The sequence below is a fragment of the Tympanuchus pallidicinctus genome, unplaced genomic scaffold, assembly GCF_026119805.1.
Source record: "Tympanuchus pallidicinctus isolate F22 unplaced genomic scaffold, pur_lepc_1.0 scaffold3, whole genome shotgun sequence".
Classification (NCBI taxonomy): Eukaryota; Metazoa; Chordata; class Aves; order Galliformes; family Phasianidae; genus Tympanuchus; species Tympanuchus pallidicinctus.
Genome location: NW_026294747.1, coordinates 102,975,062 through 103,002,830, shown reverse-complemented (window position 1 = coordinate 103,002,830; position 27,769 = coordinate 102,975,062). Strand labels below are relative to the sequence as shown.

Here is a 27,769-nt window from a genome sequence, read left to right as displayed (position 1 = left end):
CAGTAGCTCTCCCCAGCCACACGAAAATATTTTCCCAACCCTATCTCCAAATTAATTAGCAAAAAAACACATTATGACTTTTAATTCAAAAGGAATGAGAGATTCTAAGGCATTCAGAAGAGTATTAGCTACTGCTATCATTGCAAAAGAGGACAGAAGCTCAAATCTCAGCTAGTCAGGTTTGTATGTTATACACTCATATGAACACTGTTCCTTGTGTTAGCCTTGCAACCTATAGCTTGGAAAACACTATGTTGAAAACTAGCTTCCTAAAACAAACACGTTATAAATAAATTTTCTCTTCAAAACAGAGTCAGACTACCTGAGCAAGAGTAATCACATCTTCACAGTCATCCTTTGGCACGAACATTTTTATGTCCTTCTTAGACTGTGGTGCCCAAACCAGCACCCAGTGCTGGAGGTGAGGCCACACAGCACAGAGCACAGCAGGACAACCCTTCCCCTTGGCTGCCAGTGTGGGCCTGACGCACCACCTCCAGGTACAGGTGGCCCTTTGGGCTGTCAAGGCACAATGCTGACTCAGATTCAACTTGCCATCACTCAGAACCCCCAGATCCCTTTCTGTGGGGCAGCTCTCCTGCCTCTTGCCCCCTAGTTTGTGCATACATCCTGGGCTGCCCCACTCTGGGGCAGATTTTGGCACTAGCTCTTGTTCAACTTCATCCACTTGGTGACTGCCCAGCCATCATGTATGTCAAGATGGCTCTGCAAGGCCTCTCTGCCCTTGAGGGAGTCAACAGCTCCTCCAATTTAGTGGTGTCCTCCGACTTGGCATGCACTCAAGGCCTGCAAACAGACACCATCTGCAGACCAAGCCTTTCCTTGACAGATGAAGCCCTTGCTCCTGTAGAGAGGAGTGTGATTTGAAAGGCTTAAATAACATCACAGGTTTCATTAGCTTGCTTTCTAAATATCAAATATATAAAATACCAAATAAAAGCATAGGAACCAAAGAGTGGTAGTTCATACTATCAGCAAAATGTACTTACTGCCTTCTCCCAGTTGGACCTACAGAGCAGCCTCTGGGAGACTGCTGACATTGCAGAGCACTACCTGAGCACACAGCTACTGCCTTGCAGAAGCCATGCTATTGAACCCATGGAGCATTTCCAAGAACGGTTACAAACTGTCAAGAGATTGCTATTTTCTTTTGTTAGTGTTACTTGGGAAACTGATTCTCCCTCAGCCCCATCTGGAGAACCAGAAGAACACCAAGAAGGCCAGAAGGCTATTCAGGGACCACACAGGAAAGGTGACAAATGAACCCCTTTAAATACAGCTCTCTTTGCTTCTCACGATTAAACACCGGTGGCCCTGGACCAACAAGTACTGGTCAGTGAGATCTGCTCTGGCTGTGCCAGCCAGCCAGGCTCTGGGTGCCACACAGTGATGTCATTGTGATGACACGTGGGTGTTACAGTGATGTCAGACAATCTTCCAGTGGAATCCCCTGACGTTCTCTTAGACTTCACGTGCTGACGGCAGGGTAAAGTCTGGCTTACCGCAGAAATGCCTCTACATGAAAACTTTGGTCAAACTGAGATAAGAAAAATTAAAATTGAGCCACCTGAATCTGAAGAAGCTGCCTGAGTCCTCAGACTCTCCTTCTCCTCATCCTCCAGGACAGGATGAACAAGGAACACATGGGATGCTGCTCTAGCATGGATAAAGAAAGAAAAAGATCCACCAACTTCTTCCGATGAAGAGGAAACCAAATGTTTCCCTCACATTTCTTCTGAGGAGAGCAAAGCCAGAATCTCCTCAGCTTTCCACAAAAACTCTGGCTATCAATTGAAAGTGACCAATTTAAGATGATTTGGTGGAATCATGGTGGAAATTGTGTTGTTATTGATGAAGAAACGTTTAAGCCCCAGGCATTGGGAAGGAAAGGACCTGTGAGAGTTCTTCAGACTGAAAACATGAAAATCTTCATACACAGAATTAATCTGTGAAGATTCACCAAAATACACCATGACTGCACAAGATCTTGTTCCATTCCTGAGTCTCTGGCAGAGGAAGAAGCATTTGCTGCTCACAGAAAGGTACCTCAGCTGCTCCACACATAAACCAACTCTCACAAGATTCTGGTGGGTGGGAAGAAGGTTTCAAGACAACAAGCTTTAGCAACAGAAGAGAAGTCTGTGTCAGTCAATGTTCTGATCTTTATATCTTTTCCTGTTTCTGGGTATTTTAGACGTTGCATTGCTGAACAGCAGAAATATAGATAAAATAGATTTGAGTTATATCCCAGTTTGAACAGACAGAAAAGAAAAATCAGGATATGATGAGCCTATTTATTTCAATATATTTGCAACATATCTTCTTTGACTTAACCTAATCTCTGAGATTAATCTGACCGAAAGACCTTTTTACTACCCATCTTTGCCTTCAGCCTTACTTCCTGTATATCACCATCTTTCAGCCCCAGACAGCAACTAACTCTTCTCTGCATTTTCAGTCATTCTTCTACTCTCACCCACACTTCCAGAGCGATGATCCTAACTGCCTGAACACTGACAGCAAAGAGTTGCTCTGAGGAGACAGAGGTGGCTGCCTCTGCCCTGCAGGGAGACCTGAAGGAGAGCCACGTGAGGAGCAGACCAGGTGCCCAGCCCATGCAGGGAGCAGCTGCTGGGTGAGACAGGAGCCTGCTGGCAGCACCAAAGGAAGAAGGCACAGAGACAGCAGCACCCATAGGGCCCCACCACTCAAGCGCCCTAAGAAAGCCACCACCCAAACCAGTGCTGCTCCAGCCCCGCCAGACCTGCTGCAGCAGCACACAGGGAAACGTGCCAGCCTCTGGCCCCCTCCCTGCTGCCACCAAGTAGCAGCCTCTGCTGCTCGCTTCTGCTCCTCCATCTGACACAGGACACAGGTTTACAACCATCCCAGCACAGCAGGAGCTTCCCCGGCACCCACAGGCAGCAGAGCGGCAGCTCCTCAGGCCCTCCTCACCTCATCCCTCGCAGCAGCCGTGCAGGGGCAGCCCCGTCCTGCCCCAATGGCACCTGCAGCTCTCACCGGGCACAGGCAGGGGACGGGCCGGCACCCCAGGTGGCACCCACTGCAGGCAGCATCACCAGTAATGAGTTTGTAAGTTAAGAGGTCATAGACAGTTCTGGAAAGATGTTTAGAGTAATAAACCTTCTGCATTATCAGATACTTTCATTTATTTATCTAATTATTTATTTAATAGTTCTGGGAATAAAATGTTTGAATAACTAATCTTTCCAGCTGTCACGTCCTTTTAGTCTCTCTTTCACTTATTTAATGGTAAAATCTCAGAATTTTGTCTCTCAAAAGGAAGTAGAAGCAATGGCTCTAATATCAGTTGAATGGTTTTCTGTAAAAATCAAGCTTTAAATTTTTTACTTGTGGAGATACACAAATAATAATAAGAGATAGCTTCTCTTATAAAGTCTTTTAAGTGGCACTTCCTGATTCATACTGCTATCAATCATGAGCTGTACCATGGCAGTGCTGATCACGCCCTATCGGAATGTTTTCAATATTTTAGTAAGTCTGAAGTTCACATCAGAGATGCAATAAATTGCCAAAATAGGAGCTCTATCTTATTGACAGGCAAATGCACACAGCAGCCTGTTTGGTATGTGTATTTTAGTTCAAATTTTATCTTTGAACTTGAAGTTTACCTAAGAGAATGTTTCACAAATAGGTTCATGAAAGAATTACTCTCAGAAAAATCCCTCACTGAAAGAATCAATTATTTATAAAATACCACTCCTAAAGCATGGTATGCTTTCACCTGGTGCAGATTTGCAGTCCTAACAGCAGTCAGGCATCTGATCAAGTGTCAGAAAACAGAGCAGGTGTCTGGAACGCAGTTGATCTAGAAAAGCTTAGAGTTCTGATTTGCCAGAAGGGTAGAAGACACAATTTAATACAGACAAATTCTCCTGTCACCACCACACCCATATGCAAAAGCAACAATATCACCAGTTTTGTGTCCTTTCGCTTCCTTCCTGGGGCGTCTGCCAACTAGCCCCTGCATCCGTACCACCCAGCTCCTTGGTTGTGGCTCTGAAGAAACCATATGTTTCATACATCTATCGCTCTGGGAAATAAACTGCTTTCAGAAATGTCATCTAAAAGCTGGGGGTTTAACTGCTGCCTTTAACTGTCCTTATTCCACAGCTAAAAATGTCTTAATGGAAACAAAAAGTAACTGTATTAAAAATACATTTTCTTCAAAAGAAGAGGGAATTGAGATGCCATCTGCACTGCTTCTGGCTGCCGTTCAGCTCCTTAAAATGAATGCCAAATTAACAGCAGCACTTCCCCCTCCCTGCTTCCTTCTCCATCTCATAGCTCGCTTTAAGTTTCACCCAGAATCCTTGGGAAAACAAAGAATACCACCTCTGCAAAAACTTCAGCAGGGTTTGGTTTTTTTCTGTGCTTATTCTCCATGGCTGTTACAACTTCCCCATGACGTTCCCAAGGTCTTGGCTTCCCTGCAGGCAGGTACGTTGGCTAGAGCAGGTTGGGCAGAAATTCCTGCTGGATTCTGCTATGATGCTGCTTGCAGTTTCTGGTCCCAGGCACAATTATTTGGTGCTGGGCATCTCCTTGGTCTCCACGCATCTGCCTCACTTCCCAGATACATCCTTCAGTCAGGATCTTCATGTTCTCTTTGGGAGTCCTTTTCTCTCTGGAACTCATCTCTCAGCACCAGCTCTTCCTTCTGGAAACCAAGCTTCTCCAGCCCAGAAAGCCCGTGTGTAGCAAGAGTACATAGTGAGGCTATTAACTGTGGGCATATCTCATTATTCTATCAGTTCAAGGATTCAGGAGGTGCTACTTGCACTTGATTCAGGTGTTATCAACTTTCCAAGCAGTGGTATCCGAGCCTGAAGATTCTTTAGAGCTGGAAAGAGGAAGAAATCCTACCTGTACCTGAGGTACAACACAGTCACAGGAGACTGGTATTGGCCTGGGAGGATGTTTCACCACTTGGCAAAGCCTTGTTTCCATCAGTTTCCACATTCAGCATCCAAAGCTACAATATTTGCACCAGTTCTGTCCATTTGTGATTGCTGCAGTCTAGAGCAAGAACAAACCAAGCACAGCACGAGCTTGTAAAACCCATCCATTCCAAGCACCAACTCAGTGGTGTCTTCTGATACAACTGAATTAGTTCTATCTACAAGCACAGAGGTTGCCATCTCCTTTTCTTTAAGTGAAAGAAGCCTCCAAGGAGCAACGAAGACCTCAAAAAAAACAAAGGCTGAAACACAAACATCATTTAACAGCTTGTTTTGCTGCATGCCTCATGGACTTACACAGTTCGTGGTGACGTGGTTATCTATCACCCTATGGTTGTTACAGTACTTTACAAAACAGCCAGCTCTCACACAGAATCACAGAATGTAAGATGCCATTCAACATTATCAGCATTTGAGATAAGTTACATGTCACCAATTTATATGCAAAATGATCCCAATTCTCCTCTGTTTCTTGACAGTTTGGGCTAAAGATTGGTGTGGAGCCACTTGGACATGGAGAGTGGGATACTTCTAAGCTCAATGAACCTTCCTTTCCTTTGATAGTGTGTCACTGCAGCTGACTAGTGAGAGTCAGCCACGCACACACATGTTGAGCATTCAAGACATTTGACTTAGTTAAATTTACAGGAAGGCTGGTGTTGTAGGGGCTTGTAATTAAAAGCCATCCACAAAATACAAGCCAGGTGAATTGGATACAACCGTTCTCTAAAACAGTGTAGAAGGGGGACTGCTGAAGAGCTATGGAGTCTGTAAGAGAGACAGATTGTAGTTTGACTTGATTGTCTTCAGGATTTAATAAGTCCTTATCTTTATCTTATTTTTCATACTCCAATCCATACCTAGACTCCCTTAGGCAGTCACAATCCCAGTGTCTCTCTCCTATTATTAAACACAGTTGTGAAAAATATCTTAGCCTATACTCAGAAGACAAAAAAAAAAAAAGATGAATGAATAAGCTACCATACAGTTTGAGAATGTTGCTGCTGCTTGGCAGTCACATATACAGATGGAGTAGGAGCTTCTTTATGTCCTTGTTTACATTATCTAGCAAGAACTCTGATAACTCAAGCATTAGAGCACTCGCATTACAGATTTCCTGTTTTAGAGAAAGCTGTATCAACTATTGGAATATGAAAACTGATCAAAATTCTGAATTAAAAACAACAGACCCCAACAGTTTTCACCCCTGGGAATACATGAAATTGCAGTTCTGATCAGAAAACTGCGCTGAACTTCCAGAAGTACTACATCACAACCTCCAATTATTTCTTCTGCCTTTTGTAGAGATCTTCATTATTTCATGACAAATAAGTAGTACTGTATAATGATATATTACTTCTATTGAAGCCAGTATATGGATAATCCATTATTTTCAAAGTCCTCCAGGGCAATTTCTGATTAGTACTCAATTTTTTTCTATTAAACGGTTTGACAAAAGAGCATGTAAAATAAAATAAAATGTTCCTATACTCATAGCAGCAGACGTGAAATATTTAAACTGAAATACACCTTTTAAAAAATTATTTATCAGTCCACTAGTTTTTCCTTGAGAAGTTTCAGATATTTTTTTTTCCTCCCTATCAAAAGGGATAAAACTGGGTGTTAAAAATAAGTTCCAACTCTTGATGTCCACACATGCTTTAGCAAATTTAATACCTAAATAGCTCTGACAGCTGTATTCATGAGCCAGCGAGCAAGCAAAGCCAGGACACAGGCACAGAGCACACAAGTGAGCCTTATCAGCAGGCACTGGTCCCCAATTTGCAGGAGGGACTCTGCAAACACAACCGGCTCCACACTTGCCCACGCATTTCAGGATCTCTCCTCCCTGCAGCCACCTTCCACTAAAAGCACTTTTCATTAAAAAAGTAAGGAGCAAAGAGAAGAAAGGAAAAAAAAAAACAACAAAAAGAGAGAGTTAATACCTTCAGCTGAATATCTTCTGCTTGCTTTGTGCTGCACTACCTCAGCATGAACCAAAACCCTGCCTCTCCCTGGCCCATTCTCTGCAAATGAGGCACAAAACCCAGAGGTGGTTAATGAACATGCTGCAATTTTTTTTTCTTCCAGAATCAGCACAATGTTGCTTGGCACAGGTGCACTTTAACAATGATAAATCTGGAAAGTTCACATTGATTAATTACTCTGATTTTCACATTCACCCATCTTACACAAAGAAAAGGCAAATCAAGCTGTTGGAAGTATCTCTCTCTCCACCTCCCTGATTATTTTATGCTGCCCTTTTCTCCTTTTTTTTTTTTTTTTAAGGAAACAAACAAATAATAAAACCCTGTTTCTCAGCATCTATTTTTAGCTGTAACGCTTTGGAACACACAAGCAGAATTGGATTCTCTTAAAACATAGTTCTGAAAGTAGAAAAGAAGAATTTAGAAAAGCTTCTAGAACAGTTAACAAGTTCAACAGTCACTTCCTTATGTATGGGGAATGTGCCACCAGCCCATCATCAGAACATCCACGCATTTTCCACCCAATAAAGACAAGCATTGCCAGCTTTCCTACACATCTTTATGGAACTAGGGACTTTTCAGGTATCAGGCCAACAAACAGCATAAGGAGTGATCACTAGATACCCTGCAGGAAAGCAACACCTTTTCAGAAGTAAAAGGGCTTCTGATGTTTCTTCAAAGGGATCAGATTCAAATAAGCTCCGTATCAGCTCTGATCCACCACCAGACCCTTCACTACAAAATGCTCCGTACCTTTCCATTTGTTCTGATGGTTAATACACAGCTGCTTAACGTATAAAGACCTATTCTAAACTGCACTAGAAGCTACCATGCCCTGCAAAGGCTATCGGAGATCCACCAAGTTATTTAAATTAGATATAAAAGGTCCTACCTTCAAAAAAGACAGTAATTCAGTGAATTTTCAGGATGCCTAGAGTTCGAGGAAGAGAAGATCTTTGCATAGACAAATAGATCTACTGCCTAAGGGATATCAAGCAAGTTCAAAATTGTTACATGCTCTATTGTTATTTCCACAAAATAGGACTTTTGGGATTTAAGCAAATAATTGTTCAAACACTGCTTTCAGAACTTAATCCTCCAAATCCACATGCCACATATCACAGGAGTATAAAAATCAGACCTTTTGATTCAACTGTTAACAACTCCAAGGCCATCTACATCCAGATGTGAAGCGACGCTGTCACCCTCTATGGAACGAAGTAACACTTCCCCCTCTCCATGAAGCACAACACAAGAGCAGCTTGATTACCACTCTCAAATTCAAAACAAGCAACACACCAGAGTAAGGCATGTGAATACGTAAAAATAATAATAATAGAACAGAAAGCATCCTTAATTACTTAACATTACAAGCCTCAATTAAGAATCCTTAGTTAACTGTGGTTTTTGCATCCTCTGAATCATCCGAGCCAGCCAGCAGCCATCAGTTCAACTACAGACGGCTGATGAATCTGACAGTATCATTTCTAATAGCATAGATTTCCAGCCAGCAGTATCAGAGCATCCTTCTTGTAGCACACCAGGTCCAACTTGGTATTTCAGAGGAGTATATTTTGCTTTTCACATCACCACTACCAGAAGAGAAAGCATGACAGACAACTACCTGATTTTACAAAATTACAGGAAATAAATGAATAAAGTCTCTGAGAGTGCATAGGCAGTGCAGCCTAGGCATTCTGTATTCACTCTAATTAGTTTCTTTGGAGCAGATTGCTTTCAATAAGCTCAAGAAAATTGAGCTTGATTCACTGGAGACAATCTGGGTTCAGTTGTTAACCTTTTAGCCTTTAAGTATGGAAGTTTCTTTAAAATCTATAACATTAACAAGTGCACTCATCAATAGAAATCAAGGTAGCATCAAGACATGATTTTCTTTTTAATACCAAAACAATTCAAAAATGAAAAAAGCCGTATTTTTTCACCAATTAACAAAGTCAGAATCTGCCTGAATAAGACTGGAAAAGAGACCTCAAGTATTTCTACGCTACAACCATTCCCAAATTTGGATAGAATCAACAATACTACTAAACAAGTGCAGGCTTATCCACATGCCCCAGGGATGCTGCTGGCCAGTACTTAGTGAGGGACGGAGGCATGACAGACAGCCAGCCCATTCCCAGGCCAGCTGATGTGATTAGGGCTGGCCAGCCTGCCCATTCCTGCAGAGGCTGCATCTGTTCATGAGCACTCTTGCATTAATAGTCAGATTCCTGCTTACCAGCTCCGAGATGCTTTCTAACTGAGGTAAGCCAAGTCCTGATAATTCTCGAGCACCTACAGTTGCCCTGAATGACACTACAACTAGGGAAAATATTCCTGTCACAGAGGTCAGATGACCACCAGAATCAGCAGTGACAATATACTAATACAGTAAATTGTTCTAACAGTTTCAGAATTGCTTGCTTTTGAATCAATTCCATTACAACAACATCTGAGAAGAAAAAAGCACGCAGGAATCCATCCAAAAGCTTCTGCTGACTCAGATGCAGTTAGGTGGGTTTAAATTCCCCTCTGGGTAACTAGATCTTTTGCCTTAGTATAAGAACCAGAACAAAGGTATCAAAAGGATCAAAACAAAATTCTAACCTTAGTGCAGAAAAGTTTATGAAGGAAACTTAACTGCATAAAGAAAACAGCAACTTTCTGATGATGCCGAAATTGATTTTGTTCTATACTTCGTGGTTTTCATCCAATAAAATTAAATTGACTTATATTTTCCTCTTCTGTGCTCAAAGATTTTAGTCTTTCTTGTCTCCCATGGCCCACTGTGAGCAAAATGAGCTATTAAAATCAATGTTATGGTCATCTATTAGTCAGCTAATAACAGGAGCGAGCAATTATCCAAGGTAAAGAATGTAGCTCATAAAGGAGAAAGTAAAACCTTGCCTACGATTAGATAGTAACAGGCTGCAAAAATATTATTTTACAGATGCCAAGAAATAGAGCTTCACTATAAAAAATGCTAAGTACCTTTATGTTACCCATAGAAGAGAAGCCATTAGCTGCATTACTTACAAGCTTGGAAATGGAAGAAATGTGGAAAGAGTGTTATCTCTAATAGTGATTAAGTTCACAGGAGAACAGGAGCATTCCTCTGCTACTTTTTCTATTGTCCAATAATTCACAGTTCTTATGTTTTTCTAACTGTAAAATAGAAGTATTCACCTCATTAATCCAGCAGGAAATTAATGCCATAAATGCAATGACTGGCATTCTTCTTTGCCAGTGAGCTCAGTTAGTTTACTGTGGGGTCAGAAAAGCTCAAAAGCTGATGCAAGAAGTATGCAAGCCCACCACAAGATGAATGGAAAAGGAGGAAGTGCTCTGCTGCCTTCTCTGTAGTAGTCCCCTCCCACAGCATCATCTCTGCCACACTGCCTAACCACTCCTGCAACTCCAGGCTCTGCAAGGATGGAGCAGGATGGTTCCATCTCCAAAAAGTTTAATGTCTAGGGAGCACTAAAAATAATTGTGCAGTCCAACAACAAATCCAGACACTGTGTAGGGACCACAAAATATCTGATTAGAGATGCTGAAGATCAAAACAGCCTTCTAATTCCTGAAAATAGCTGTCCTCAGGATCAAATACAACTGCATGATAATCCAGGTGAGGATAATCTAGGAATTTTTGCAGGCTTGGTAGATGAGCTGTTCAGTGGAATACAAACTTATCACTGTAACTTAACTAACAGCTGAAAACTTCACTGTGTGTTTTCCTTATGCTTTGTGGTATTATGCGAGGCAGTTCTGCAGGAATGAGGAAATAGCTCACCCTGACATGCAAATAAGAAGGTGCCACACAATAGTGGAAGCAATGAGAAAATGAGGGCAAGTAATTTACAAGTGATTTAAATGGATTAGGAGCAGACTCCTAACATGTAATCACCAACGCAGATCTCTCTCAATCAAGAGCTGTGACATGAGTCACTTAATCGACACTATCTCAAAAGCAAGGAGAGGGGTTTGAAGCAAAACAGTCCTTCACAGGTGCCATGATGTAGTTTTCTCTAGAAAAGACAATAATAAGCAGCTTCAAACAGTAAAGCAGAACGCTGTTTGTCTGCTTTCTACAGTGGGACTATTTGCAGTCCTTCCTATCGTGAACATATTTCCAAACACACTGGAGAGGGGAAGGGGAGAGAAGTCTCCTATTATCTGACAGCTTGCTAACACTAAAGGAATAATAACAGATATTAGTGATGAAAAATGCTTTGGAAAGCAGGAAGAGGATTGACACTGTTTGGGAAACTAGATTTTTTGGGTTTTTTTTTTTTTTCCTTTCCTTAAATGAAAAGCCTGATTTTTGTGTTTTTAATAATGTTTGCTGCCCTTGGATACCAGCTAAATACAAACATCATCTCATTCCAAAAAGATTTTCAAAGCAGGAAGCATCCACATATCAGCAGACATAAGGCAGATTCTTTGGTAATCTGTACAAAGCAGAAACAACAACAACAAAAAGAAGAAAACAACCTGTAAGTCACCTTGAAAGGTAAGAAGGTTCAGGGACACAATAGGAAAATAAAAAGCATTAAGATATCATTAACTCATTAAGGTTTGACATTAACGGTTTGGCACATCCTGGGCTTTCCTTTGTAAACTGTTTTCTCAGCAGCCTAGACAAATCTTACGTAGGTGAATGTTACACTGAGATCATCAACTTTCTCTCCTGACTTCTGAGCAGTTAGCTATGAAACGCCTATTCTGCATTAATACAAGCTTTCATTTCAGTGTTGTACAAGCGCCCAAGAACGCTGTCGTGACTTCAATGCTGTTGTGTCAGAAGAGATGTCAAAGACCTTGACCCACTCTACACTCAATCAAAGTATGCTCTCAAGACAGGTGGAGCTTTTAAGATATGAAAGATGTTTGGATCCTCAATACGCACTCGTCTATGGCAGTTGAGGATAGAGCAACATTGGGTATCACCATGGGGAAAGGTCGCCCTCCTGCCTGGGCAGTCAGCAGAAGGGAATGTATTCTGACTTGACCTACACCAGGATGCGTTAAGGAGGACAGGACTGTCATTTGGTTGACAACCAATGAGTTTTTTTTATTATTCAACCTGGATGTAAAACAAAAAATGAAGTTACATACAATAATCATCTACTTGAAACAGAGTGAAAATTTATATGACAATTAGACCACAGACTCTGCCTCCTTGTGTTTTTCACTGTTTATCCCTGTCTTAAAAAAAAAAAAAAAAAAAAACAACATGTATTTTCAAAAAGTATCCTTTTAAACTTAAGTGATGTTGTCATGCTAGGCTTGCAGGCAGCTGCAGAAAACTAGTGACCTATCTACATCCCAGGGAATCAGCAGATTCCAAGCTCTTATGCTGCCTTCTTCAGCTCCAGTCTCCAATGGAAGGTTATGTCGCTGTCTATGCCAGCTATACAGTGTCAAATATCACTTGACATTCAAAGAGACGCTTTAAAACCAATTGTGCCAACTCCTAAAATATTCCACCATGAAGATAAACATGATGCAAATCTGATCACCATCAAAGTGGAAATATATCTAGCAAGCATAAGAAGAACGTTATTAGAAATACAAACTTCTTCCTTCTAAGGGGACAACTGGCAAACCCTCAGGATCCCTCTGCATACATCCAAAAGGTTGTTCTGAGTTTTCAGGACATCATTTTCCTGCACAGACTGACAGTGCAGAGCAGCTACAATATGAACTATAAATAATTCATATTTGTTATCCATTTGGCACAAAAGCTGCTGCATGGACATTGTAATGCTTCTGGCTGTGCTTTCGAACAGAACTGCGCATTCCTTTAGATAACTTTAAGCGTGTTTGTGGATCGCAACATCCAGAGTTAAACAGGAAATATCTTATCAGAAGTTCCTTCTGGGGGATTGAGTCATTCCTCCCACTCCTTCATCGCTGCAGGAACCAGAGGAAGAATTTGGGGGCAAATTGGTGGAATGAATTAGCTGACTGATAGCACACACGAGTCTGATGTAGTTGCCTCAACCTCCTGTTCCTGTGGGAGTCACCAGGTGGCATCGTGACACAGGTTTACAGCATCTCTTCTCCAGCACCTGAGCACAAAGCTCTACTGCCCTGCTATGGGACGTTACTTCTCCAGAGAGGCTTGTAGCAGGTCGAAGAAAATCTTCCCACTTTAATTTCCCTAACACAGATCAACTTTGCAGGTAGAGTTGTTGGTCAGAATGGCTGAGGTTCCTGAGGTGTCTATGTTTACTTTCATCTTATTCCAAGGAAGACTAAAAATCCTATTCAGGCTTACCTTCTTAATTCATTTAGACTCAAATGCTAACTACAATTACTGAAAAGCATCTTAAGTTGGACCTGACTGAGGGAGCTGTCTGGATACCTTACACAAGATCCAGGCTTGATCCAGGAATGGAAGAACTATTCACTGAGCCAAACTGAATAAAAAATATTGTTGAGTAAAGCTCCTAGGCTTTCAAGAGCAATTTACTGACCTGCACTAATGCTGTGGGCTTTTTTGTCCCGCCTATCAAGCAAGATCCAGAAACAAGTTTTTGATTATTTCTGACCCTGACATTTTTTGGCAGACAACAAGTGACAGAGTAGGAGGTGATTAATACTGGCAGAGGTAGAAAGAGCTGGTTTTCTGTAGGCAACAAATAAATGTCTGAATTAAGAAGAAACTGATATCCCTGAAATGTGATATTTCAAGATGGCATCCAATAACCACCAGAGGATTATAAAGCCTCAGTGAACTGCCATACATTAGATCATGCACAGCACATTCGACTTTGAAGTGAGCATCTCCTTCCAAATGCAAATAGGACATTTTCTTTCAAGAACAAATATCAAACACAATGAGCATGCCTGCGTAAGTCAGACTCATCTTCCATTTGACTTCATTCATTCCATTTGACTTCAGCCATATAAAAGAACTTCCTATTCTTTTCAGGGGCAACAAGTAATATTGCCTGTTTCAATTAATCTAAAGCTGAAGCAAATGAGAACGTTTCACTGGTGTTGACTGACAACTGGTGACTTCCTTATTCCTCAGATGCTCCACTGAGGAAGTGAGATACAGGAAAGCCAGTCTCCTTTATTCTTACTTTTTTGGATTCTGTTTTGAAAAAACTTCCTTGAAAATTATTTATTTGAACAGAATTATATTCATTATTAATTATGTCATTCAGAAGAACCAGGATAATGCCACAGAACTAGGGAAAACGAAAACAGATTATTTGAAATCCAAACACATTAAGAAAGTCATTAAAGGAAAAATATCTCCTAGCAAAATCTCTATTTTTATTAAAGGCATAGAAATAGAAGTGCACAGCATAAAATACTGTATCACCACCAGTTAATTTATCATGTAGCACTTCAAATGAGAAGATAAACAAATGAGATTCAAGGAGCTGATGTGTCCTTTAAAATCTATCCTCTATCATTAAATTTTCCCTTTAATAAAATTCAGAATGGTGGAAATATCTTGATTTTCCAAAGTATGAGATTTTAAGTGCACTTACGTATCAATATTTGTGTTCAAGCATACCTCGGTTCCTTCATTTACTTACTTAAACAAGACTATTCATGTAATTCAACCAAATATAAATTGTCTTGGCTTTTAAAAGGAGATTGCCTCAGCTCAATAGTGAGCATCTGCTCCATTTTTACATGAGACTTTCTAAAAGGAAAAAAAATTCCTAAACAAAAGAGTGACTTGATTATCTTCCCACCTTATTACTATGGATGCAGCTCTATTTACAGTTGAACAAAGCAAAATGAAGATAGCAGCTTAGTTTAGAATATCACAACAAATAGGAAAAAAAAGACAGCACTAAATTTACCTCATTTTTAGCTTTTACTTTTTTTAAGTGAAGGTAAATAGTTTAAGCATTTTTGAGGTATGCTCTGCCCACCTGTCAGAAAAAAGGAACAAACAGTGGCAGATTGGTGAATCTTTTGATCATTGCATTTTAAGAAATAATTATAAACTACATTGAAACGAGGCCTCTATATGTTCTTTGGTTTTTTTAAGAGTATTCTTTTAGTTTTCTGTATTGAGTTGTCTATTCCAGATAACATGAGAGCCAACTAAATAGGTGGAGGTCTGGCACTGCAAGAAATATCCCTTACTTCAAGAACCTTTGAGATCCTGAGACACAGTGATCAACAAAGCAACAGTTCTTGCTTCCTTTGGATGGACCTGAAATGTTTTTGTAAAATTGCATCTAAAAGACCTGACATTCTTCATTCACATTGGCAATACACAGACTTTGAACAATCCCCCCAGAGGGACAGAGATCTTCTGGGACGACGTATGTTCAGTTTGAGCGGGAGCATCAAAGCTAAAATCTTTGATGAGAGAGGAGAGAAATTCCCTCACAACAATCTCTAGGAGTCGAGCTTTCTCTAGTGCTGTGCTAATTAGGCCTAAACTCATGTTCTCATGCTGCAGGAAGAAATTCAGTCTGTAGAAAGGAAGATACACTAAACAAAACAACTCCTTTAGGGATCCCCAGTTCCTGGAGTAATTTTCTCCACTCCTCTCCCACTTCTCAAACAGAAAGTAATCGATTTATCATTACATATCCAATCTAATAAAAGAAACACCCATCAGGAAAACTAAGCAGTGAGGCTCCTGTCCACATGTTGGGGAAGTTGTTGCCAAATTCAATTTGGAAGGAGCCTTCCAGGCAGGTAGCTGTGTGACTACACTTGGCTTCAGGGCAAACACACATTAACACCAACAGAGCACAGAGCACCAAGGCATTTAGCCTCCAAGATTAAGTTTCATTTTCCTTTGTTTTTACCTGCTGAGAGAAAATATTGACAAGAGAAATCTTCCAGACAGACAGCCAAACCAAAACATTTCATTTAGGGTTGTTTTGAGACCGAGTTCATAACAGAATTTATTTTGTCACAAAAGACAATTTGGACCTAAAATATGCTGCAGGGGAAAAAATAAATCAGAAGAGAGTTAGGAAAATGATTAAAAGTTGAAATTTCATCTTCTACCAAGAGTCAGTCCATTCAACAGAGAAGAGTAACTTAAGGATAGTGTCTGACTAAACATGGGACAAAACAAAAGTCTGTAGTGGAAGGATCTCTGCCTGACAGACAAGTATTTAGGAAGATCTGAGAGCCAGAAACAGAAACAAAACCATTTATACAAGGAATAAAGCCCAAATGCTAAGTAAAGCACATTTGCCACTAGGGCAGTTTACTATGGCTTACAAACAATCTTAAACCAAATAATTCTGGGAATTTATAACCACACTTCACTGCTAGCTTTAAAGCGCCCCCATAATCCATCCAGCATCAAATTCCCAGGCTTTACAGGAATTCTACACAGGGAACCAGTTTCAATTGCTCTTCTCTTTACTTTTGCCTGTAAAACTGAAGGTTGTAGCATACAGTTAAACATCAGAATATCTTGAACCTGGTGCAAGTTTTTTTTCCATCACTCTTAGTAAAGTTACAATAAAAGAGCACCACTGTAAGGCCCTAACTAGATAGAGCATTGCAGAGAAAACATTTATAAAGGCCCGTCTCCATGTATTCTTGAACTGGTTATCTGTTGTGAAAGGCTGCAATGTGCCTGCAAATCCTGACTGGAGATGTACACCTGTGCAAATCATCACCACCACGGACACGAGAGCCCACACACACATTTCAGATTACAATGGCAGTGCTCCTGGTTTTGTCTGTGCTCAGCATGCCTGTACATCAGTCCTCCTGCTGGCACTGGCTCACCGTGTTTTGATCGTTGTTTGTTTCAATACCCACTGCTGTCTGCTGCTATTGTCCCTTCCCCCAGATCCTGGTGAAGGACTGAGACAATACATTCACTGACAAAGAACTGAAAATTATCTGTCTTGAAAACGCTATTCATGACATTTTCTCTGGCATATTCCGATGCCAATGGAAAGCATGCTGTTCTGGTAAATACAGAAGGAAAGGACATTTTAACAGCTGCTCTTTTTTATTTTGAATTTTCACCTCAAGCAGTGCTCTGGCATTTGCATTTAGCATCAAGCACTGGCAATTAACCTGAATGAGGCTACCTTCCCTCTGGTAGCAGGCGGAGAGGCAAGAATCACTTCATGTCAATGGATCCAAACATTTGGAGAACAGCTTTTAATCAAGATCAATACCTATAATGAGAAAAGGGCTTAAAAACTAGCAAAGCAATAATGCACATATTAGCTTTTTGATTGAACATGCTGATAACCTCAGAAAAAACAATTACACCAGCCAACCTGGAAAAAACATAATGGGACTGCCACCCTCACAAGGGAGCTGATTCAACCAGTCCCAAATCTTCACAAAGGCAGGCACCAAAATACTTACGCATCCCCAGCTACATCACTGCTCTTTTATCCAATGCATTTCAGAGGCTTATTCTCCGAAATATTGCTAAAAATTTTTCTTCTTCCCTCTTTAAGGCATAATTGACTTCTCTAAACAATATACTTTAATGGTAACCATTTGTTTTTGTAGGCAAGTGAATAACTACTGTGTTTTCATTTTTAATGTATAATTTCAGACCAATAATCCTTCTGGGAAGCTTTTTAATAAGACATGAAATTCCAGAGGAAGAGAAAGCAGTAACATGAATGGCCTTCCCTTATTCCTATTGCTGTACTGTTTTCAGTAGTTACGATCGGAAACATTTAATGCCCTTTGGGTTTAATAACTTATTTTACAATTTCCTACTAATGCGCACCAAGTAACACAGCTATGTCAGGATTTAACGCTAATTAACAGGGCTACTTAAACAGCTGATCTGAATCATAGATCTCAACTCAGTTCTCTCACAAAACATTCATCAAGTCTTAAACAAGTGACGTCCCTGCTTTTGCACTTTTCCCCATGATTCCCTGATCACATAGGATTCCTACTGTTTGAAGTCCCCCTTGGCTCAGTGCTAATCTTATTGAGTTTAATGTCATGAAGTCAAGCAAAGGCCAGCAAAGTATTCCAATGATCTTCTGCCAAATTTTTTCAAGGAAGTAAGTAGACCCCAGAAAATGTTTTGATTTTCTGAGAAGAAAATACTTAGCTAGAAAATACACAGCTAGTCTACTAGATACAATGAAAACAATTGCAGTTTCGTTAATTTCTGTCTGTGGCATGTGGCTAGTCAGCATTAGAGACCCACATTCCTTACGACCCAGCGGTGACAATCACCTCAGCAGCATGACATCAGACACCCACATGTGCCTCAGAGATTTAGGACAGGGCTTGACAATTTGGAAATGAGACAGCAATCCAAGCCACAATTTCTTCTCAGGACTTGCTCATGCACACAATTTTACTCCTTCCTCTCCTTCCCATATTTTACTTTCCAAGGCTAGCACTGAGGTTCCACCACTACTTTCATTTCCGTGTTTGAACTGGGCTTCTCCTTCCATATACATGCTACACCTGAGTATACACTATGTAGTATCTACTAGACTTCTGAGAACTGAATTACCCTTCTCTTGATATGTTTGTCACATGAAGCACTCTTGCAGACAATCAGACAAGCAAAAGATAAGAGGTACAGACAAGCCTTATGCTAATACAGCATCATTATTACCTCATAATACAGTATACATTATTACCTCTAAGGCAATTAGTTTGCTATTAAGCAAGCAGTTTCCAAGGAGCGAATGTTTCACTTCAAGCAATATCACTAACATATCTCACCTTCACTGTTTTCACTAGACCTTTGGAAATTTAGTTAGGAAAGCTTAAGGAGGTAATGATGATAGAGATGCAGAAGGCTGTCCTTGGCACCCAGCTACAGCTCAGACTTGATGCAGCACCCACACTGTGACCAAGGGGCTGGAGCTGAGCTCTGACCCCATGAGTATCCCTTTCTGCCACCTCCACCAGCAGCCAGACCAGATCTTGTAGTTAACAACAAGCAGAAGCAATAGTTTCTCAGGCTTCTTCCGCTGTTTGAAGTTTTTGCTCAAGTGCGAAACAAGTGAGCACAGCAGGTTGCATGATAAAGTCAATGATCTTAACATACTACGAAGAAAAAAAAAAAGCAACAACCAGAAACACCACCACCATACCATTTCTTCTAAAGAATATGCTTGTACCACTTAGTTTTTAGAGAAGTGCATGCCTACACAGGATGCTTCACGATCGTCTGGTGCACCAGTTATCCAAAGAATCTTACAAGAAGCAATGCAATACTTTTTAACTAAATAGAGAATTCAACTGGTTACTAACACAGCAAGGCTATATTCAACATAGGAAGAAACACGCATATCAAAGGTCAAAAATATTGAGTATCTCCAACACTTTAGAAGAGGTCTGGGGGAGTTCTGCTTACAGCCAGAGGTCTGAGCTGTTCATTGAAATTATTACTACAAACTGTATAACCAGATTTATGTTGCCAGTCTAATTTATCGTTCTCAAGCTACACATGAATTTCACTGAAATTGGCAAAGAAATAACACCAGGTGCAAAAATCAAGATGAAGCTGGGTTGTGTTGACTTCTCGGTATTTATTGCATGAAGAGGTAAATATTGACAAAGATTAAGAAAGATTAGAGAAAGGTTTGCAAGTCAATATGTGCTTGAAGGAAGAGAACACCTGATATTTATTCAAGTTGAGCAAGTTATCTAGAGATCTTTATACACTTTTTGTGTGGCAAGGACAGTGCTGCCTTACAAAGGACCATCCATTGTTATCTAGCAGCTCATTTGCCTTTAACCAATGTTTTCTATGTTTGGGGAAGAAAAATAATAATATTCTCCCTCTAGATGCTTACAGAACATTAGCTCCTTCTTGCCTCCAAGCCAAACAGCATGTGTTCTCATGTCTGTATTTTTGCTGGCACAGTTACCATCACAAATGCTGAGGAATTCTTAGTTTTTAAGCAAATGTTAATGTTCATCCATAACTAACAAACCATTTGGGCACACCTCTACAGGCAAGAATGATATTGTTGCTCTTTGTTGAAAAAAAAAAAAAAGATTACTTATTTTTCTAACTTCAGCAATAATAAATAATAAAAATGATGATTTTCTGGAAAAAAAAAAAATAAGCCATACTCCTCTCCATTTCCTACAGCCATGATCTTCATGCATTAAACTCACATTTGGGCCTAAGTTACCAGAAATGTCATGTGTCATGTTTTTGCTTTGAAAGAGTTTTCTTCTTCCTTCATGGTTAAAAGCTACCTTTTGTTAAGTTAGAACAGGGGAATTGTCAGTGATGGCCAAAAACAGATCCACAAGTACAGGCTTAACTGCTAAACAAGGGCAAAACTTGCATGAACACCACACTACAAACAAACACCAGAAAGCAGCATTCACCAACATTTGTGTATTTGATAACATCCTCTGCATTAAGGACTCTCATACATATTTGAGGTGACTAAAAACAAGGCAGCTAGTTAAATAGGGGATACTAAAAGATTTCTAGGTGATCTGTCATCAATATAGAATTAGAAGAAAAAAAGATACTTATCTGTCTTTATCTTTGTTAATCACACTTACGAAAACTAAGGGTTACCTAAAAATGAAATCCTAACAGTTCAAATGGAAATCATTAACATCTGACCTATCTTTGGGCTTCTGCCAAATTTTGTTTTGATCTTTGCCAGGAACATCACTCACTACAGGGTAAGAACAGTGGGTCCTAGAAACAATTCTTGAGCCTTTTCTTATAATGTTACAATAATAATAAAATGCTGAAAACTGGACAGACGCATTTCAAGTAAAGATAAGGTTATAGCATCAAGCTTCAACAGATTATTGTAAGTAAAAAAGCAATAGATATCTATCTAAAAATAATAAAAGCAAGTAATAAAATAAAGGTATTTTTCAAAGTAGGAAGAATTTAACTGCAAAAAAGTTTAAGGCTTCCTTTTGAAATAATTTTTGCATTACTTTCAGGACAGCTACCATAGAAGCAAACAATTTAGGTATGTATAGGTTATATGTAAGCACTCTTCCTGTACTGCTGATATTGATAGGGGCACCTCTGCTCCTCTAGAATAGAATGGCAATCTTTTTGGGTCAATTGTTGGCTTGTCGTTGGCTTAGTTTTTGTTTACTTTTTTCTTCTTTTTAAATGAGAACAGATCCAAGCCAGGTGCTGTTTTTCCCTGGTTCTTCTCTTCAACTGACCGGTTTGACCTGGAAAAAGGAAGCCCTGTCACTGGGAAAGTGACAGAACTGAAAACAAGAGCACTTTCATCAAGCACCTACTATACATATATTGGATGACTTGACTCTTCACAGGTTAAATAAAGCTATTAAACACCAAAATAACGTTGTACACAATTAAGCAATTCGGGTATATTCCTTTTAATAATGTTTGAGTGTAGGCTGCTATGCCTGAAACAACACCACACTCCAAGCTTTACAACACATCTAATTTCCCAAAGGGCTAAAGAGGACTTTCAGGACATCAAACAAACTTTACATATCTGTCAACAGTTTACAGGCTGGTTCAGCCCAGTTCCATTTTGAGCATTAAGAGTCTCATGCTCTACCAACTGAGTTAGCTGGGCCAGCCCATAGAGCAACCAAAAAAAAAATAATCATAAAACCATGACAATATCAAAAGCAATTGAACTACAGGTCAACAGAACCTTGCTTTCACCGATTTGCAACTAAAGCTCACTAGTTTTGCCTGTCTCTTGAACCAATAACCTCAGACTATCTTAGAATAACAACATATATATATGTTCCTAAACCATCGGTGGCTGCATGAGTAATTTCAGCAAGGTTTTCATTTGAGTCTCTTTGAAACTGTGTTTATCCTGTGAAGTAATCCAGTTCCTCTACTGATAAGCATATGGAGAAAGTGTCAGTTAAAATAGTCACTTGCCATAAAATAAAATGCTTTTATTGCAATTAAACTCTTCATATTATTCAAGTTGGCACTAAAATACTGCTTAGGAACAAAAGAGCTCACAAGACAACATGCTAGATGAAAATTTCAGGACATGTTCCAAAAGCAGCAAGTAAAGCAAACACTTGCTGAGGAAGCTTTAACAGAAACATGTATTTAGACTGCTCAGTGAATTTGCTCTTCCAGTGGTCACATCACATTTGATGTTAAAATACCCTACAGAACCATCATGCGTGATGAAACAAAACAGAAGTTCACTGAAGTTGCTACAGTTCAACTAATGAAGAGCGTGTAAAACTCCCCAGCTCTACTGGTCTCAGCAGAGATTCATCTGTTATACCCCCTGACCACCATCTCAGCACGAATCTACCCTTCCCTCTTTCTTTATTGACACCACTGACCCATCCATTCTACCCTGACATACTACGTACCTCTTTTCATCCTCCATTTAACAGCATTAACTTACATCCCTCAGGCTGGTGTGAGCCTCTCCTGCTTATCTTAGTAGTCTGCCTACCTACCTCAGGCAACACAACTGCCATGTCCCAGCTTCTCTGGTCTCATTTCAGCCACTAATCCACAGGCCAAGCTGTAAAAGCCTGAGCCACTTACAATATATTTCGTTTTCCTTTTTGCTCTCTGCCTGAGCTCTGCATGCTGAAGAGGCAGCTTACAGCCACCAACAATCAGCTGTGCACCACCTGCTCCTCTAATCTCTCAACTATCTTCCTCAGATTAAGAAGAAATTTGATGCACCCTCAACCCGGTCTGGAATGAAATGATGGCTGGAGACATCACAGGAACATGAAAGAGCCACCACAGTTCCCACAAGCAAGTAATCAGGCTCTCAAGCCCTGGTACAGCCATCAAGTTTCCACCTCACAGAACCACCCAATCCCTGCCAAAGACCCCTTGCAACTTTAAATGGAACAAGCAGGACGTCCTAGAACTTCAAAATCCCAGAAGGATGGAGATTTGTCAGCTAAGTACATAGTCTGCTAAAATAGAATACAGACATAATGAGCAACAGGGTTTAATTCAGTTTGGTAATTATTCCACCTGTGGCCTAGGGTATTAATTCTGATAGATGAAGTCTTAGAGAACGAAGTCATTACTGATGCCTTAGAGGTGAACGCCTACAAAGTAAATGGCAGCAGTAAATCCATCAGTATCTAATTGTTGCAGTCTATATCGCAGTGTCTTTTTTTGCCCTGACTTCTCTTCCTGTCAGGTTTCCTTTCTTCCCCCTCAGTCAAAGATTTACTTTTCCCAATAATTAAATTAAATTAGATAAATTTGAGCCTAACTGAAACTAATTTTGTATAATATCCCAAACCATTTGCATGAGACTTGTAAAATTCTCCAAGCTATTTCTCTAGGCAGTGGGGTAGCTAATTATCTACCTCTCCAAGCAGCCTTCGAGGCATCACAGATCATTTGTTTAGAAGACGGAACAATTTCATTCCTTTGGAAAAAAAAAAAAAAAGTGCCCATTACAATCCTAATGCATCATGAAAATCCCATGTTTCCACAGAGATTAAATAATTCACCCTCCATGGAATATATTTGATCATATAATAACAGGCAGACATGAGCATTATGCCTTGAATATCATCATTTAGGAAATCAATCCCTAAACTTTTGGGATATGCAAATCCAATTGATTCCTGAACTGTGAAGCTCTCAAAATGAACTAAGACTTTTGTCACTGTACAAATAGTCACCACCCCTTTAGGTTGGGCTGTGCCAATTTATCTTGTAATCTCTCACATAAAACTGTTTCCATCTAGCCCAGTAAGACACCTTTTGTCCATAACCAGCTGGTTTACAGAAGACAAAATAAATTATGTAAGTGCTCTAATTGTGACTACTGTTCAGAAAAAGAATTACAAAGAAAAGCTGAATATGAAATTGCTCACAGATAGTCCCCCCACGTGTCCTTGGAATGCAGAGTTAGCCAAAGTCAATCCGCATTTTATTCCCTTGCAAACACAGCAAATTCCCACCACAGTTGCCCTCACTGCTTTGTTTCAGTATGTGCCTGGGCTGGGTTCTCATCTGCCCACACGGCTGCATCTTAGTAAAGCACAGAGACTCAAAGTGTCCAGATCCCTCTCGACTATTCCACTGTGGAGAATTTCAACTCCACAACAAAAGAATGAAAGCAAAGTGGTGTGTTACTGAGGCAAGACATCCACAACAGCAAGTCCTGTACACTGTGTCTCAGGTATCCAAATATAAAATTATTCATACAAGTTTAACACTAGAGTTCTTAACATTACTTGACAACTGAAGTTTTCAACTGATTATATCATTTCCGGAATCTACAATCAAGCACAACTTCAGCTAAAATTTGTTTACAGTACCTCAAAACATACCCTCAATCCACAGGTAGCCAAGGACTGTTGGCTTGGGTCAGTACCCCCTTCAAGGCTATGCTAAGGAATGAAGGACAGAACCACTTAGTATCTACGCAGAGGAGTCAGTTACGCTTTAGAATACACCCACTGATTGCAATTAAGCCAAATACACTTGTTAGTGTGCTTTTGGTTTGGTTTCAAAACAACGCCTATCTTGAAGGGAGAAGAGCATTCCCTCCTAACACAGGACAAGAGAAATCTCACAGAGCAATTCTCATCAATATTTTATCCTTCCGTTCTATGTCTGCAGTACCCCAAGACAGAGCTCAGGAGAAGCCTATTCATAACACGAGACATGAGGGAATCACATCATGAAGCCACTGTGCCAATTTTCTCCCTGCTTCTCGTTAGCAAGAGATTAAACCACAAATGATTCACCCAGGAACATTACCACATTACATTTATAACCGAAAGAAAACATTTTCAATTCCCTGGAGGGCTCAGTTACAACCCTTCAATTAAGCTACAATCCCAGACTCAATTCACATCTGCCTGAATGACTTCTGAGGACTGACACAAGTCAACACACAACTCTGGTGCTGAAGTCTTTTCCCTAAGCCTCAAATTCAAGCACTGGCCACAACATCTCAAGTACAGGTCTTAAGAGTAATGGCTTCTAAAGACTCGAGCATAATCAACTGCAATGGAAAATAACTGTATAAATTATTCTGATGCTTTCAAACCTTTGAGTACCTTTGCACCCATACAGAGAGGAGCAGCTGATGTTTGAGTATATCATCCACTTTACAGCTACAAGTTAAAAGCCACTGTGTCCATGAACAAAAAGACAAAGTGTTCTGACTGTTGTTTTTTAAGCAAACTTGATTTTCAGAAGACAGAGAAGTATTTCCTCCTGGCAGTTGAATAATTCAATTTAAAGTTTCAGCTCTCCCCATCTGACTCCATTACAGTATTTTCACTTCTATTACCTGCAGACTCACTGAAGTTGTAACTCGAAACATGAAAGGAAGTTTCCTCATCCTGCATTTCCCTGTGAATCTAAATACTCAAAACCAGCCACAAAACCAGCAATGCCCCAATGAAAAGACGCAAGAACTCAAATTATCCAGGTGCTCTCAGGGAGACAATAAGAATTTATTTCAGGTGCAGAGTAAACACATTAATCAGAACGTCAGCTTAAAATGCAGTAGACCAGTTCTGGAAGCAACCTCCTAATCATTCCTAGCTAAGTTACAGTACTCCTCAAGGCCACTGTTCCTCAGCTACCAGCTCCCCTAATATCCATGGAAAAAAAACAGCTCTTTCCCTTCTCGGACTGGCAGAAAATACAACTTGGAAATTCAATGGTCGTAAGAGCAGCATAAATCTGCTGAGGTCAAATCATTCCTAAAACATCCCAAAAAACTACTGGAATAGTTAAAAATCCTTGCTCAGACTCACGGATGACAACTAAAAAAACACCACTTGACTGGAATAGGCTTTGGAAAAGTAAGCTGTGAACCAAGCAGTATCAGCACATTTAGATTTCTTTGAACTACTCTGATCTGAGAAGCAGGTTGTATGGCTCTTATTGTCAAGCTTTTTATGAGATTTCTAATAGTTTATGAAAAATAGCAAAAACTACAAATACCAGAAATATTTGTAATTCTTCATGTCTTCAGTGCTCATAAGTTTTATTCCGTGAGATAATGATTTAATGAACTGTAGCTTAGTATAATACTTAGTCTGATAGCATGTCCAGGAGTCATCTAAAATAACAACGAAATGTCAAGCAAAATGGGTGACAAAGTTTTTGCTACAAGAAAGTTCATACACAAAGAAAACTAAGTGAAAAAATATAAAACTGGAGAAAGTAGTATTGTTATGCTGTGTTCTTGTAGGCATAATGAAAACAACATGTGAAGTACCTATTTGATCAACAGAGGAAAACCAGAATATGGCAGTGATCATGAAAGATGCATCTCACATCAGGAAATGAAGAAATATTTAGTGTATCAGATATCAGGTATTCAGCTGCTAAGTAGAAAACTTCTTTAGAAACAGTACAATAAAGACAGTAATTAAAGTAATATTTTCAAGTACAGTTTCCGAACCGTTGTAACAAAAAAGATGCATAATTTACTTGCACTGAATATTTTTTGCATGCAGATGTCAGATTTGTGCCACACTGAATTTATTCACTATCCTTTTTTTAAACCTAGACTTATACATTTTCCATGAAGTTATTTAAATACCACCCCAAGATGCAAAGTTAGCTCTGTGACTGCAAAGATTTTTTTAAAAGAAGTGTGAAATAATTAACATATTCATGAAGGAGTAGAATAACTGCAGACTTCAGGTGAAACACTAGCCTAAGTATCACCAGAACTAAATTGCATCAAAAGGTGCTAAACCCTGTGAGTGTGATTGCTGTAGCATCACCAAGACTTACCAAAACAGCCAAGTGTTCATGCGAGTCCCCAGGAGCTTTAGAGTCAAGAGAAATCTGATTTCTTAGTGAGGACACCAGCCTGAAAGCAGCCACCATGAGGGCACATAACTGAAGAAGAAACAAGAAAAAAGAAAGAGTTTCCAGTCAGACAGTAATGTTCTGACAAATTCAAAACAGCTGTTTTGCAAAGTGTACACAAATTTCTTGATTTGCTGCAGTTTCCTCCAATTACTACCTTTTAAAATAGACTACGAAATCCCTGCACAATAGATCTCTATGAATGTTGGATGCTAACTGGAAAAGCAGCATTGATTGTATGGCATTTTCCACAGTACAGACACGGCATGCAGAATAACAGTGTGGGAAAGAGCAGCACATTAGGATACACCTGATCTGTTCAGGTTCCTTCAACTGCTTCCCCCATCCCCATTTACAAAGCAATCAATGCAGCTTCTGTCTGTTGGTCTCACTACTGCACTGCATCCTGGCTCCTGAACAGAAAAATTTCAGTACTGCATTTCTGTCAACGTCAGAGCAGAGAATTAAGTGATTCTTCTCTACAAATATCTTCACACCTTTAATTTTGCTGTTACTGTTGAAGTCTTCCTTTATTCATGACTATGTGCCTTGTCTTTACTGGAGTCTTCTTGCCTGTAGTTTCTTCAAATGAAAAAGAAAAAAAAGTAGTCTCACTAACTGAACTGCAACAGCACAGAATTCATAACAACTTGACGCAATTAAATAACTTGACACAGTAAAATTAGATAATAAACGTTTTTAGTTCAAATTGTCTGCAGTTTTCCAGGGAGCACAGGATGGGATATTAGTAGCTTTTTGAGATGTGCTCCCATCACCATCCTTGGGACTGCTTTGATTTCAGCCAGCTGAGTTCTTCTGATGAGTTACAAATCATCTCAAAAACACGTGTGCTCTGAATCATAACAAATAAAAGCTAATAATTAAAGAAAGCATACAAGCACACACCTCATGCATCCCCTGTGACATTCACTGTCGTGTGCACTGCTCAACTTCATAGAATGCAACTGAAGACATATGTATCTATGGCAATGTTCTCCACATCACAAGAGTCAGAC

General features: G+C 39.9%; 1 long non-coding RNA gene across 5 annotated transcripts; it reads right to left on the bottom strand.

Moving 5' to 3' along the window:
* Positions 1-1,343: 1,343 nt before the first annotated feature.
* Positions 1,344-27,357, bottom strand: LOC128085447 (uncharacterized). Of its 5 annotated transcripts, none has more exons than XR_008208976.1 (3): positions 27,251-27,357; positions 26,672-26,783; positions 1,344-5,075 (listed from the first exon to the last, which is right to left on the bottom strand). It is a non-coding gene; the product is annotated as an uncharacterized LOC128085447 (long non-coding RNA). The 5 variants fall into 5 exon arrangements; XR_008208975.1 differs by having other exon boundaries at positions 1,344-5,082; positions 26,676-26,783; XR_008208978.1 differs by lacking the exon at positions 1,344-5,075 and adding an exon at positions 11,841-12,098 and having other exon boundaries at positions 26,676-26,783.
* Between the last annotated feature and the right edge of the window lie 412 nt (positions 27,358-27,769).